This window comes from Rutidosis leptorrhynchoides, chromosome 4 (genome assembly GCF_046630445.1).
Source record: "Rutidosis leptorrhynchoides isolate AG116_Rl617_1_P2 chromosome 4, CSIRO_AGI_Rlap_v1, whole genome shotgun sequence".
Classification (NCBI taxonomy): domain Eukaryota; kingdom Viridiplantae; phylum Streptophyta; class Magnoliopsida; order Asterales; family Asteraceae; genus Rutidosis; species Rutidosis leptorrhynchoides.
Genome location: NC_092336.1, coordinates 477,221,972 through 477,237,072, shown reverse-complemented (window position 1 = coordinate 477,237,072; position 15,101 = coordinate 477,221,972).

Genomic DNA, 15,101 nt, shown 5'->3' with positions numbered 1-15,101 from the left:
TCCTTGGTATCTATGGTGCGTATGACGTTGATGCTCGTGGGACAGATTGTGAAGTTGAGGTTTACGACGCAGCTGTGGTTGGAGGTGGTAATGGTATTGTTGGCGTTGATGATGGTGGTACTGGTTATGCTGCTGATGTTGCTAAAACTGGTACGTTTTGCACCATATTCTCCAAATTGATTACTCGAGCGCGAAGGTCGTTGACTTCTTGTATTACTCCGGGATGATTGTCGGCCGGAACGAGCGAATGAATAAGATCTAGGATTTGAGATAGTATATAGTCATGACGAGATACTCTGGAAATGAGGCTAAAAATGGTGTTTCAATTTGGTTCGCCGGTGAGTGCTTCAGGTTCATCGCCAAGAGGGAATTTTGGTTGGTGGAAAGGAATTGCCTTCTTCTCATTTTCGTTGAATAAGTCGACTACGGACTCATCAGATGATTTGGGGATGGACGATTGGTTGATTCATTCTGGTGACACTGCTTTAGGAGCTTAGGTGAAACTCAATTATCGGAATAGCTGTCGGAATCCGAGGAATTCGAACTGATTGAGGGATTCATCTCGTACGATCAGATGAAGGATTTTCGATAAGAAATAGATTATAGGATGTAGATTAGTACCCTGCAATACATAATTTACATATGCATATATAATACTAAAATCCCATAAGTTACGGAGGAATCTACGGAACATATTAGGTAAAGTTTACAGTAACAGATATGCTAAGATATGAATTAGCAGACACGCTAAGATATGAATTTATTTATACACTGTCTATGCAATAGAGGCAGTAAGACGTGTCTAGACTTTAAGGATGATAAGCAAATAATTTTCGACACTAATGATAAGCAAAACTTTTGACATGCAGACACGGTCGAAGTCCAGACTCACTAATGCATCATAACGACTTATTAGTTATACACACTAATGCAGACCTGGTTCGCTAAGACCACCACTCTGATACCAACTGAAAGGACCCGTTCATATACATTATAAACGATTCACAATAGTTGATTACATTGTGAGGTATTTGACCTCTATATGATACATTTTACAGACATTGCATTCATTTTTAAAAGACAAACTTTCTTTACATTGAAAATTGACAGGCATGCATACCATTTCATAATATCCACTATCCAACTATAAATTGATTTAATAATAATCTTTGATGAACTCAATGACTCGAATGCAATGTTCTTCGAAATATGCTATGAAAGACTCCAAGTAATATCTTTAAAATGAGCAAACGCACAGCGGAAGATTTCTTTAACACCTTAGAATAAACATGCTTTAAAGTGTCAACCAAAAGGTTGGTGAGTTCATTAGTTTATCATAATCATTTATTTCCATCATTTTAATAGAGCACAAGAATTTCATTTCCAGTTCTCATAAATATACGTCCCATGCATAGAGACAAAAATAATCATTCATATGGTGATCACCTGGTAACCGACATTAACTAGATACACATAAGAATATCCCCTATCATTCCGGGATCCTCCTTCGGACATGATATAAATTTCGAAGTACTAAAGCATCCGGTACGATACACATAAGAATATCCCCTATCATTCCGGGATCCTCCTTCGGACATGATATAAATTTCGAAGTACTAAAGCATCCGGTACTTTGGATGGGGTTTGTTAGGCCCAATAGATCTATCTTTAGGATTCACGTCAATTAGGGTATTTGTTCCCTAATTCTTAGATTACCAGACTTTAATAAAAAGGGGCATATTTGATTTCGATAATTCAACCATAGAATGTAGTTTTAATTACTTGTGTCTATTTCGTCAAACATTTAAAAAGCGCATGTATTCTCAGTCCCGAAAATATAAAGGGTAAAAAGGCAAATGAAACTCACCATACTGTATTTCGTAGTAAAAATACATATAACGTCATTGAACAAGTGCAAGGTTGGCCTCGGATTCACGAACCTAAATTAATTATATATATTTATGTGTTGGCCAATATTTGTCTAACAAATTAGGTCAAGTCATAGTGTACCACAATCATAATGCTCGAGACTAATATGCAAAAGTCAACAAAAGTAAATTTGACTCAAAATAATTTCTAAAAATCTATACATGATTAATATATAGTTTAAATATCGTCGTTTTATATTTTTAAATATTTTTAAAAGATTTATTAGAGTAAATAATATAATTTATTTATTAATAAATAAAATTCTATATTAAATTTATATAATAAAATATACTTTTATATATATTAAGTAATAAAATTTGTAGGGTTCATTTAATATCATAAAGATAATATGATATGTATTATTAAAGTAAGTTATTACACGTAGTAAAATATGTTTGTATCACATATTTATTTGATAAAATAATATCTATAATGATAGTAAGTAAAAGTTGTATTATTTTGTAATAATAATAATTATTATAAAAATATCAATATTTATAATTACTAAGATGACATTATGATAAAACGATAATTCTAATTATGATAACTTTAATATTTACGATAATTTTTAATATTATCTTTAAAATAATAATTCTATTTAAAATAATAATAATAATGATATTTTATAGTAACAATGACATTTCTATTAAAATGATAATTTTTGTTAAAATGATAGTTTTAATACTAACGATACTTTTAATAATAATAGTAATGATAAAAATAATAAGAACGATAATTTTATCTAAATCAATATCTTATAATATTTTAATTTCATCATGATACTCTTACTCATTATTTCCTAATCGTTTCGTTTAATAGCTTTTAATCGTCTTTTATATCGTGTTCATAATAATGATAATAATAGTAATCAAAATAATTAGGTGTTACAAATATTTGTTTTAATTACACTAATATTAATAATGATAGTTACTATAACATTATTAACGATAATACTAATAATTATCTTAATGATAATATAGTAATAATAATAATAAAAATAACAATAACCATTTTTAAATAATGATATACATATTAATAATGATAATAATAATAATAATACTAATAATAATAATAATAATTGGATAATAATAATAATACTAATTATAACTTTAACGATAATAACGATAGTAATAATAATAAAAAAAATAACAATTTTTAATGATAAATCCCTTTTATTGATAAAGATAATAATAATGATAATAATAAGATAAAACTAGAACGACGATAAAAACGACGATAATAATAATCATTTTTAATAAAAATATCGAAAATTCAATTGATTATAACTTCTAATCCGTTCATCGAAACCATTCGATATCTAAAGGAAAAGTTCTTAATTTTTCGCTAGCTTTCCAAGGACATGCATATCTTATACTTTATCTCAACCGTAAGTGTAACTAATTCAAGATTCAACCTAACCTGTCTAAGGGCAATATCAAAAGTACAAGAATGCATAATCCTAAATACTCGAGCACTAGTCAGGGATACACTATTAGTATGTAAAAGTTAAATTATGAGTACTCACATATCAATATTGAGATTCAATATTGCAGGAAAGGTACGTAGACGCAACGGAAATGATAAACACTATATTGACCTCACGAGCATACCCATGAACCATACTCAATCACCTCCATAGCTATAACCCATAATTTCCTTAATCCTATCCTACTCGAAAAACAATTTCGAAATCACTCGGACAGCACTCCGTCGTAATATTTTATGTATACTAATAATATCTTGAAATAATACGCAGTAAATATATATATGTAAATCGATTGAGAGAGTTTAGAGAAAAATATTTTCAAGTTTCTATGAAATAATGAAACCTATTGAATTCTATTTATAATAGATTTTTGAATTATTAAAGTGAATTATTAAAGTATGAATTATTAAAGTGAATTATTAAAGTATGAATTATTAAAGTAAATTATTAAAGTATGAATTATTAAAGTGAATTATTAAAGTATGAATTATTAAAGTGAATTATTAAAGTATGAATTATTAAAGTGAATTATTAAAGTTAAAGTAAAGTAAAAATAAAGTAAAGGTAAAGTTTAAGTATAGTAAAAGTATAAAACTATGTACGTATAATACGCGTATAAATATATATAATATTATTTTAAATCGTTATATATATTTAATAAAATAAAATATAAATATCGTTATCTTTATCATACTAGTTAAGTAATGAGTTATCAAAAGTGGTTCTAGATATTTATAAAAGTTATATACGTTTTAATAATAAAGTTCTTTTTAAACTAAAAACGTTTTTGTACGTTTGAAACTAAATAGATCAATCGAGTCTTTATGAGATTCAATCTTCCACTATCCTTTGTCTAGTTCTCAATGATTGACAATTTGTTCTTAATTATAAATCACTTTACCATTTTCCGAATATTGTTAAAATGGAAAGATTTCTCAAATCAACGTGGGCCTTTCAACAGAGACTTGTAATCATAATTCAATATATCTGATAATTCAATCATTTGATCTTATCTTCTAATTCCATTGATAAACATTTTAAAACAGATACAATCATATAGAGTATTTAATCTAATATTTTGTTTACGTTTCAAGTTATAATATATATACACATATACATATATAATCATATTCGTTTAATGGTTCGTAAATCGTTGGAACTTGGTCGAGGTTGAATGAATGTATGAACATAGTTTAAAATTATTGAAATTTAACTTAACAAATATTGCTTATCGTGTCGAAAACATATAAAGATTAAAGTTTAAATTTGGTTGGAAATTTCCTGTGTCGGAAACATATAAAGATTAAAGTTTAAATTTGGTTGGAAATTTCCGGGTTGTCACAGCAATTAATGCAAAGTCAGTGCACATGGTTAAAGGACAAGTCAAACTATCATATATTCGAAAATGAGCAACTTTGGTTTATCCAATTAGTACAGTTTATTCAATCAATTTGGATGTCCTGTTTTCAGCTCAAATCAGAAGTCATCAAAACTATGGCCCTAGTGTGCACAATGCATAAGGTTTCAGAGGTTGAAACAAGCTAACCATATATCACATAACATATAAAGATTCATATTCCAGAAGCATTCATGTTAATTCACAAAACACAAACTACAGAGTATAAATCAGAGAGCAAGTTGCAGATTCGATCTTAGTTTAGCTAGTCACATTCGCATCCAATTATCCGAAGATCTATATACAATTAGACCATGATATCTACATGAAAAGTGAAGTTCTTATTGTGTAGATTACAGATATGTAAAGATATCATCACAGAAATCAATACATTTTAGCATACAAGTCTGTTTTCATGCATGTGCTGTAAAAATCCACATTTTCATTCGTTTAGGCATATCTCAAGTTTTACTCAAGAAAATGACATGATATCCTAGTGTAAACTGAGTATTTTTGAATTATCTAACCAATGATAAAAAATTAACAAGCCAATTCGTGACCCATGAATACCCGATTTCTGATCAAGCAACAAAAACACAACGATAATTCAAATTGACATAACTTAATCATACGGAAACGAAATCAAGCGAATCCAAAGCCTAAAATCAATAGTTTTTCATGAGGATTCTAATTACATCATAATAATTAACATTTAGAAAAGTCAATTATCTGTACATACAAAGATCAAATTCGGTTTTAACCCTAAATGCATCAAACGATCAAATCAACGACACCAATCAACAATAACACGTATAGACTTGAGAAATTGATAACATAAACTATGAAACATCAACAAAATCAGATTTTAAAAGTTAGGGTTTATGTAATTATACCTTTGATCACAAAATCGTTTATATCAATGTGTAGCTAGCGTTGTGAATTGCAATTCTTGTGTTAAAGGTTTAATCTAACAATTAATTTTGAGTGGTGTTGTGTGGGGTTGAAAGTCGACGCAAGAGGGAGGCCACGAAGAGCAAAATATTAACTGGAAAAATTATGGGGGATTAGGTTGTAGTGTTTAGGGCTAGGTTAGTCTTATATACTTGGGGCCTAATCAACAAATCAACATGGATCCACACACTAGTGGCCCAAATTAGTAAGTGTTGGTCCCTTGATTAACAACAGGAGTATTGTAGAGGGGGGTGAATAAAATTTCTTTTAATTAACTAGCCAATTAAACACGGTTTAGTATTCAAGCATGTAATGCAAATAGAGTCAAAGGTAATTTTTTCAACAGTTATTCTTTATTGATTAAATCACAAAGAATTACAACTATCCTCGGCGGAATGATAGTTGGTTGATACAGATTTACCTAGGTATAGCTATGAGGATAAACTTAAAGCTATTATACATTTTGGACTCTAAATAAATAAACCCACACCACTAGTTGTTACAATAGTGGATACAACAATTTATAGTAGTCCTATTAACCGTGTAATGGTTCTATTGTCCACTGGTACATAGGATATCTATACTTGTGGGGACAACTGCATCAAAGAGCGTGCTCTCCTCTCTCCTCTTTGGTAGAATGTTGTGTTCCCTAGGCATTGACAAAGTATAGCACATGTCTGCACATGCGTTAAACTTCTGCATTCCTACGTGGTCTTGTAAGGTCACTGGTCAGCCGCCGACGCGTGTCCTTTCCTGTTTAACTTTGTCTTTGACTTCTGTTGAATAGTACAATTGATGTAGACCACTCAGGAAACCACCATGCTTGTAATGGAGCATGGCTATTTTGTGTTGTATGCTGCTTACCAGGTTTACTAGTTCTTCTTATGCTGAGTTACTTGATATTCTTGAATTGCTGGGTACTCATCATGTGCTGATTCAAAGAATATACTCTACCTTGTGCTGGTAGACTAGGCAGCATACCGAACACTTGACACAATAATATTTGCTGTCTATACATAAAAAAACTTGTGCTGGCTGCACATAACATTTTAGTGCAAATAAATTACAGTTTTGTCATAATTAAATCCTTAATTATTTTGGGGACTCAACAATCTCCCCCTATTTGATGATGACAAAACTTATGACATTTAGAGAAAACACTAAAGCTAGCACAGAGGGACCTAATGAAAAATAGGCAGTAAATTTATCCCTTTTAAGTTTGTTTTTGGGATCTTTTGCTGAGTTATCTATATCTTATAATTTGATATGATTTTGAAGATAAACTCATTTCACTTTTATTACAATAGAGTATATACAGTAATTACAAGAACATCATAATGAAAAATGAAATAAACAAAAGATACAATTTGAGCACTAGAGGGCTATCTATCTTTATCTTTATCTAATTCATCTTCAGATAGCTCCTCTTGTTTGATTTTCCAGGCTTCAGGAAATAGGATAGGTATATCAGCAAGGTCAAATACAGGGATATGAGGAGGTAGAATGATGGGATCTCTTCTTTGTGGGCCTTCACCAGTAGATTTCTTTCCTTTAGGTTTTTGAGAAAGTACTTCTTCTACGTTTACTACTGGTGCATTCCCAAATTTTGTTGCTTTGTTGAAGAGCTCTTGGAGTTCTGGATTCAATGTCTTTTTAATACCACTTTCAGCTTTACCAATGAAGTACTCCAATATCTCCATCCATTCACTGAATCCTAAGGATCGTAACTCATCATAGTTTATACTTTTTTGAACATTATTTTCCCTGCAGACATTAAAAGCTCTTTTTGAGCTACTGTGCACTTTGATGATCTTGATGGAATTTGACCTTCTGTTCATCACATTACCATACCTGCTCCTATAATAATGATCAGATAGTTCTATGGTCCGGTCAGTTTCTATAGGAGCAGTAACAGGTGCTTTCTTAGCAGCTTCTAGTTTATCAAAGGCCTTATCCTGTTCCTTGACAATGGCTTTAGCTAATTTGAGGGACTCGGCCTCTTGCTTTCTATCAGTAGCCAACTTGTCTTCTTCTTCCTGAAGCCTTAACCTCTCAGCGAGTTCAGCATCAGCATCCTCCCTTCTTTGCCTTTCAGCTTCTAAGCCCAACAGATAATCATCAGCAGTAATTTTCAGGGATTTTGTTGTTTCAATCATCTTTCTACCCTCTTCAGTTCTAAGGGCAGCATGATACTATCTTAGATCCATTCCCAGCTGGCGAGCCTCTTGAAATTGAGCTTTCTCCTCATCAGTAGAGAGCCTTTGACCACTGTTATTTAAATATACACCAATTTCAATGCCATAAGCCAAAGTAGTGATGTAGAATGGCTGATCAAGAGGATGATTCAGCAATCTAACTTGGCGTATCCTTTCATTAATAGCTGTTTGTCTTTGCTCAAGCAATTCTGGTACAGTGATCTCCAGCCTGTAAGTCTCTCTTTCATCTGGATTCATTCTAAATAGATCTGGCTCACCACGAGCAACTGAATCATCTTCTCAAGTAGTGTGTTTATCATGACGTTTTGGGGAAGATGGGGGATACATGATTGATTCTGCAATGCCAGAAGAACTCACTGGAAACTGATTAATACGATTATACGGTGTTCTGTTAAAATAAGTAAGGGTCCGGGGAGAGACAGGTGATTGAACAAATAAGTGATCTCCTCTACCCCAGACTGTAAAGTCATCAGGATTAGCCGTATCATCATCTTGATTAGCACCCAGCTCAACCACCTTTGCTGGGTCTTCAACACTTGTAGTACCCAGCAGCACACTTCTGGCTGGGTCTTCATTCACAGCACTTCTTTCTGTGTCTTCAGTACCAGCTGACTGACTAGTATCAGCTGGCACACCTACCACAGTATCTTCATTAGCTGCCTCAAATAGGGGTCCTTTCCTTAGGGGCTAGTTGTCCCTAGGAGCAGATTTCACCCTTTGTCTGTCGATTGGAATGGTTTCAGCTGATGGTTCTTGTGTTGATACTGGTTCTTATGGAGACATATAGGGAACAATAGCAAGATGCTCCCCCTTAACATCATCAACATCAAGGTCTATTATTTTTGCTGGTTGTTGTTGTGTAGCTGGCTGAGCAGAAGATGCTGATCGAGAAGATGAGCTAGTTTCTAATATTGCATCTAGCCATTTCATGAACACGTCAGCTCTTACTCCTCCTGACCCAGTAGATTGCAGATAATCTTTCATTTCTTCAGGGGTCATTCTCTTTATCCTTTCTGCTCGCTCAGCATACAGCTTTGCCCTTTTCTTGTCATACTTAACCATGAAATTAGCATTTCTTTTACGAGCATCTCTTTTGTACCTTTTAATGCTGATTAGTTCATCATTAACATCCAGCTTGTCTGGGTCCAGGCTTCTTCTATGTTCAATTCTGTGATGTTTACGAGCAACATAAGCCTCACATTTGGCATTAAAGGCATCATTTAAATCTTGCTGTCTCTACTGATGTCTCTCCAGTTTTCTTTTCATTTTCCTTTCAATCTTTTGAGAGACAACAAAAGATTCAGCAACAGCCAGCTCAGAAATATCACTGGGCTTACTGCCAGAACCAATATCATCCACTGATGTGGTAGACACACTGGGTTGAGATTCACCAGCAGCCTGTACACCAGCTTCAGTATGAGCGTTGCTGGGCTTAGTGCCAGAACCTTGACCAGTAGTACCATCATCATCACCATCACCATCCCTCCTTTGTTGTTTTGGAGCCTTTTCATGCTCATGCTCCCCCTCTGATTGTTTTCTCTTTTTGGACTTCTTCTTAGACTTCTTCTCCCCCTTTTTGTCATCAGCAGGGGCAGAAGGGTGATCAGGGGAGACCTGTGCATCAAGGTCACTATCTGACTCTGGAACAGAGAAAGCAAAGTTGTTCCAGTCAGCAAATTCAGGAGTAAGATGGGCATCAGGATCCACACCATATTATCGAAGACAGAGGTTTGAAGACCTAACTTCATTCCTTGCAACACCCATGGCCATTTGTTCAACAATGGCCCTAACATCACCTTGTAGGGCAGCCATGCTTTGCATATTCTCTACCGGTTGAACATAGGCAGAGGCAGGAATCATGTTAGCCATTTGTTGTTCCTGCGAATCTAATCTCTCTGATAATATCCTATTCTCCTCATTAAGAAACAAAATCCTTTGATTAGCAGCATCAAGATCAGCTTAGAGACGGGTAATATGTTCACAATATTCATTATGAGAGATGATTCGCTTCTGGAGTTCCTCCTCTTCTTCATATTGTTTGACAATAGCCTCTACTGCTAGATCAGCAAAAGCACATACTTGTTTAAGCTTGTTTTCAATAGAAGAAGTGGTAACCGCCCCAGCGGTGCGTACTGCTTCAGACACTCTATCGACAATAGCAGAACGAATGGTGTTTTGTAGATCTGGTGTAACTTCGGCTAATGTCTTATAGACAGCTAACATGGAGATGACAACCACCTCATCAAAAACTGCTGGTTGAGGGGCGATCACTGGCAGCTAACGTAGAAGTACCTCCGTGGGGTGGTGGTGGTGGAAGATCAGAATCTGACTCGTCACCTGATCACCATCATTTTTACTTTCACCCGAAGGTTTAGAACCACTGGTATTCTTGTCAGCATCATCAGTTAGATCCACTGGTTTGTCTTTGGAACCAGTCACATTATCATGAGTGACTGGTCCGCCCTCACCAGTACCTTTATCAGCATCACCATCAGATGAAGAAGATGATGAGGAAGAAGATGATGAATCAGAAGGTACTGGCAAATCAGGGACATTCTGCATAACACATTTACCAGTAGCAGGATCTATGATGAACTTGAGAGGCCTCCATGTACCAGGCCATGGAGAAGCAGTTGGAGCCATACCAAAGTAGTGATAGTATGGCTGCTCATTAACTTGTTGTAGCGTGGCCAACCTCTCATATATCTCTTCTCTTACTGGTCGATCCAGCTGAGATAATAGCTCAGTCAGCTCCTCTTTCAGTAATTTGTTGGCTGAGACTATAGCACTTTGGGGATCAATGGTCAGCTGATCCACCAACAATGCAACTCTGAGAGTGATGGATGCTCCCCTATAGATGAAGTTAGGTACAACTTCATCAGGATCTGGTACCTGGCACACATATGGTTTCTTTTCAGCAGAAGTAGTAGCCTGAGAAGAATCAATGGAGGCAGTAGCAGAGGTACCAACATCCATAGTGGGTTCCGTAGAACTAATGACATGTGCAGTATAGGCAGTATGTGCTGCGAGAAGCTCATCAGTAAGCACAACATCATCTTGGTCACTACCTGTGATAATTGTGACAACCCGGAAATTTCCAACCAAATTTAAACTTTAATCTTTATATGTTTCCGACACGATAAACAATATTTGTTAAGTTAAATTGCAAGAATTTTAAACTATGTTCATACATTCATTCAACCTCGACCATGTTCCAACGATTCACGAACCATTAAACGAATATGATTATATATGTATATGTGTATATATATTATAACTTGAAACGTAAACAAAATATTAGATTAAATACTTTATATGATTGTATCTGTTTCAAAATATTTATCAATGGAATTAGAAGATAAGATCAAATGATTGAATTATCAGATATATTGAATTATGATTACAAGTCTCTGTTGAAAGGCCCACGTTGATTTGAGAAATCTTTCCGTTTTAACAATATTCAGAAAATGGTAAAGTGATTTATAAATAAGAACAAATTGTCAATCATTGAGAACTAGACAAAGGATAGTGGAAGATTAAAGACTCGATTGATCTATTTAGTTTCAAACGTACAAAAACGTTTTTCAGTTTAAAAAGAACTTTATTATTAAAACGTATATAACTTTTATAAATATCTAGAACCACTTTTGACAACTCATTACTTAACTAGTATGATAAAGATAACGATATTTATATTTTATTTTATTAAATATATATAACGATTTAAATTAATATTATATATATTTATACGCGTATTATACGTACATAGTTTTATACTTTTACTATACTTAAACTTTACCTTTACTTTATTTTTACTTTACTTTAACTTTAATAATTCACTTTAATAATTCATACTTTAATAATTCACTTTAATAATTCATACTTTAATAATTCACTTTAATAATTCATATTTTAATAATTCACTTTAATAATTCATACTTTAATAATTTACTTTAATAATTCATACTTTAATAATTCACTTTAATAATTCAAAAATCTATTATAAATAGAATTCAATAGGTTTCATTATTTCATAGAAACTTGAAAATATTTTTCTCTAAACTCTCTCAATCGATTTACATATATATATTTACTCCGTATTATTTCAAGATATTATTAGTATACATAAAATATTACGACGGAGTGCTGTCCGAGTGATTTCGAAATTGTTTTTCGAGTAGGATAGGATTAAGGAAATTATGGGTTATAGCTATGGAGGTGATTGAGTATGGTTCATGGGTATGCTCGTGAGGTTAATATAGTGTTTATCATTTCCGTTGCGTCTACGTACCTTTCCTGTAATATTGAATCTCAATATTGATACGTGAGTACTCATACTTTAACTTTTACATACTAATAGTGTATCCCTGACTCGTGCTCGAGTATTTAGGATTATACATGCTTGTACTTTTGATATTGCCCTTAGACAGGTTAGGTTGAATATTGAATTAGTTACACTTGCGGTTGAGATAAGGTATAAGATATGCATGTCCTTGGAAAGCTAGCGAAAAATTAAGGACTTTTCCTTTAGATATCGAATGGTTTCGATGAACGGATTAGAAGTTATAATCAATTGAATTTTCTATATTTTTATTAAAAATGATTATTATTATCGTCGTTTTTATCGTCGTTCTAGTTTTATCTTATTATTATCATTATTATTATCTTTATCAATAAAATGGATTTATCATTAAAAATTGTTATTTTTTTTATTATTACTATCGTTATTATTGTTAAAGTTATAATTAGTATTATTATTATTATTATCCAATTATTATTATTATTATTATTATTATTATTATTATTATTAGTATTATTATTATTATTATTATTAATATATATATCATTATTTAAAAATGGATATTGTCATTGTTATTATTATTATTACTATATTATCATTAAGATAATTATTAGTATTATCGTTAAAAATGTTATAGTAACTATCATTATTAATATTAGTGTAATTAAAACAAATATTTGTAACACCTAATTATTTTGATTACTATTATTATCATTATTATGAACACGATATAAAAGACGATTAAAAGCTATTAAACGAAACGATTAGGAAATAATGAGTAAGAGTATCATGATGAAATTAAAATATTATAAGATATTGATTTAGATAAAATTATCGTTCTTATTATTTTTATCATTACTATTATTATTAAAAATATCGTTAGTATTAAAACTATCATTTTAAAAAAAAATTATCATTTTAATAGAAATGTCATTGTTACTATAAAATATCATTATTATTATTATTTTAAATAGAATTATTATTTTAAAGATAATATTAAAAATTATCGTAAATATTAAAGTTATCATAATTAGAATTATCGTTTTATCATAATATCATCTTAGTAATTATAAATATTGATATTTTTATAATAATTATTATTATTACAAAATAATACAACTTTTACTTACTATCATTATAGATATTATTTTATCAAATAAATATGTGATACAAACATATTTTACTACGTGTAATAACTTACTTTAATAATACCTATCATATTATCTTTATGATATTAAATGAACCCTATAAATTTTATTACTTAATATATATAAAAGTATATTATATTATATAAATTTAACATAAAATTTTATTTATTAATAAATAAATTATATTATTTACTCTAATAAATCTTTTAAAAATATTTAAAAATATAAAACGACGATATTTAAACTATATATTAATCATGTATAGATTTTTGGAAATTATTTTGAGTCAAATTTACTTTTGTTGACTTTTGCATATTAGTCTCGAGCATTAGGATTGTGGTACACTATGACTTGGCCTAATTTGTTAGACAAATATTGACCAACACATAATTATATATAATTAATTTAGGTTCGTGAATCCGAGGCCAACCTTGCACTTGTTCAATGACGTTATATGTATTTTTACTACGAAATACAGTATGGTGAGTTTCGTTTGCCTTTTTACCCTTTATATTTTTGGGACTGAGAATACATGCGCTTTTATAAATGTTTGACGAAATAGACACAAGTAATTGAAACTACATTCTATGGTTGAATTATCGAAATCGAATATGCCCCTTTTTATTAAAGTCTGATAATCTAAGAATTACGGAACAGACACCCTAATTGACGCGAATACTAAAGATAGATCTATTGGGCCTAACAAACCCCATCCAAAGTACCGGATGCTTTAGTACTTCGAAATTTATATCATGTCCGAAGGAGGATCCCAGAATGATAGGGGATATTCTTATATGTATCTAGTTAATGTCGGTTACCAGGTGTTCACCATATGAATGATTATTTTTGTCTCTATGCATGGGACGTATATTTATGAGAACTGGAAATGAAATTCTTGTGGTCTATTAAAATGATGGAAATAAATGATTATGATAAACTAATGAACTCACCAACCTTTTGGTTGACACTTTAAAGCATGTTTATTCTCAGGTGTTAAAGAAATCTTCCGCTGTGCATTTGCTCATTTTAAAGATATTACTTGGAGTCTTTCATAGCATATTTCGAAGAACGTTGCATTCGAGTCATTGAGTTCATCAAAGATTATTATTAAATCAATTTATAGTTGGATAGTGGATATTATGAAATGGTATGCATGCCTGTCAATTTTTTATGTAAAGAAATTTTGTCTTTTAAAAACGAATACAATGTTTGTAAAATGTATCATATAGAGGTCAAATACCTCGCAATGTAATCAACTATTGTGAATCGTTTATAATGTATATGAACGGGTCCTTTCAGTTGGTATCAGAGCGGTGGTCTTAGCGAACCAGGTCTGCATTAGTGTGTCTAACTGATAAGTCGTTAGGATGCATTAGTGAGTCTGGACTTCGACCGTGTCTGCATGTCAAAAGTTTTGCTTATCATTTCTAGTCGGAAATCATCTGCTTATCATCCATAGGAAATTACCTGCTTATTATTATTAGTCTAGACACGTCTTGCTACATTAATTGCATGAGTAGTGTATAGACAAAATTCATATCTTAGCGTATCTGCTAAATCATATCTTATCGTATCTGTTACTTTAAACTTTGCCTGACATACCCCGCAAATTCCTCCGTAATCTATGAAATCTTTTGATCTCTATATATAGATATCCTATGTAAATAGAATACCA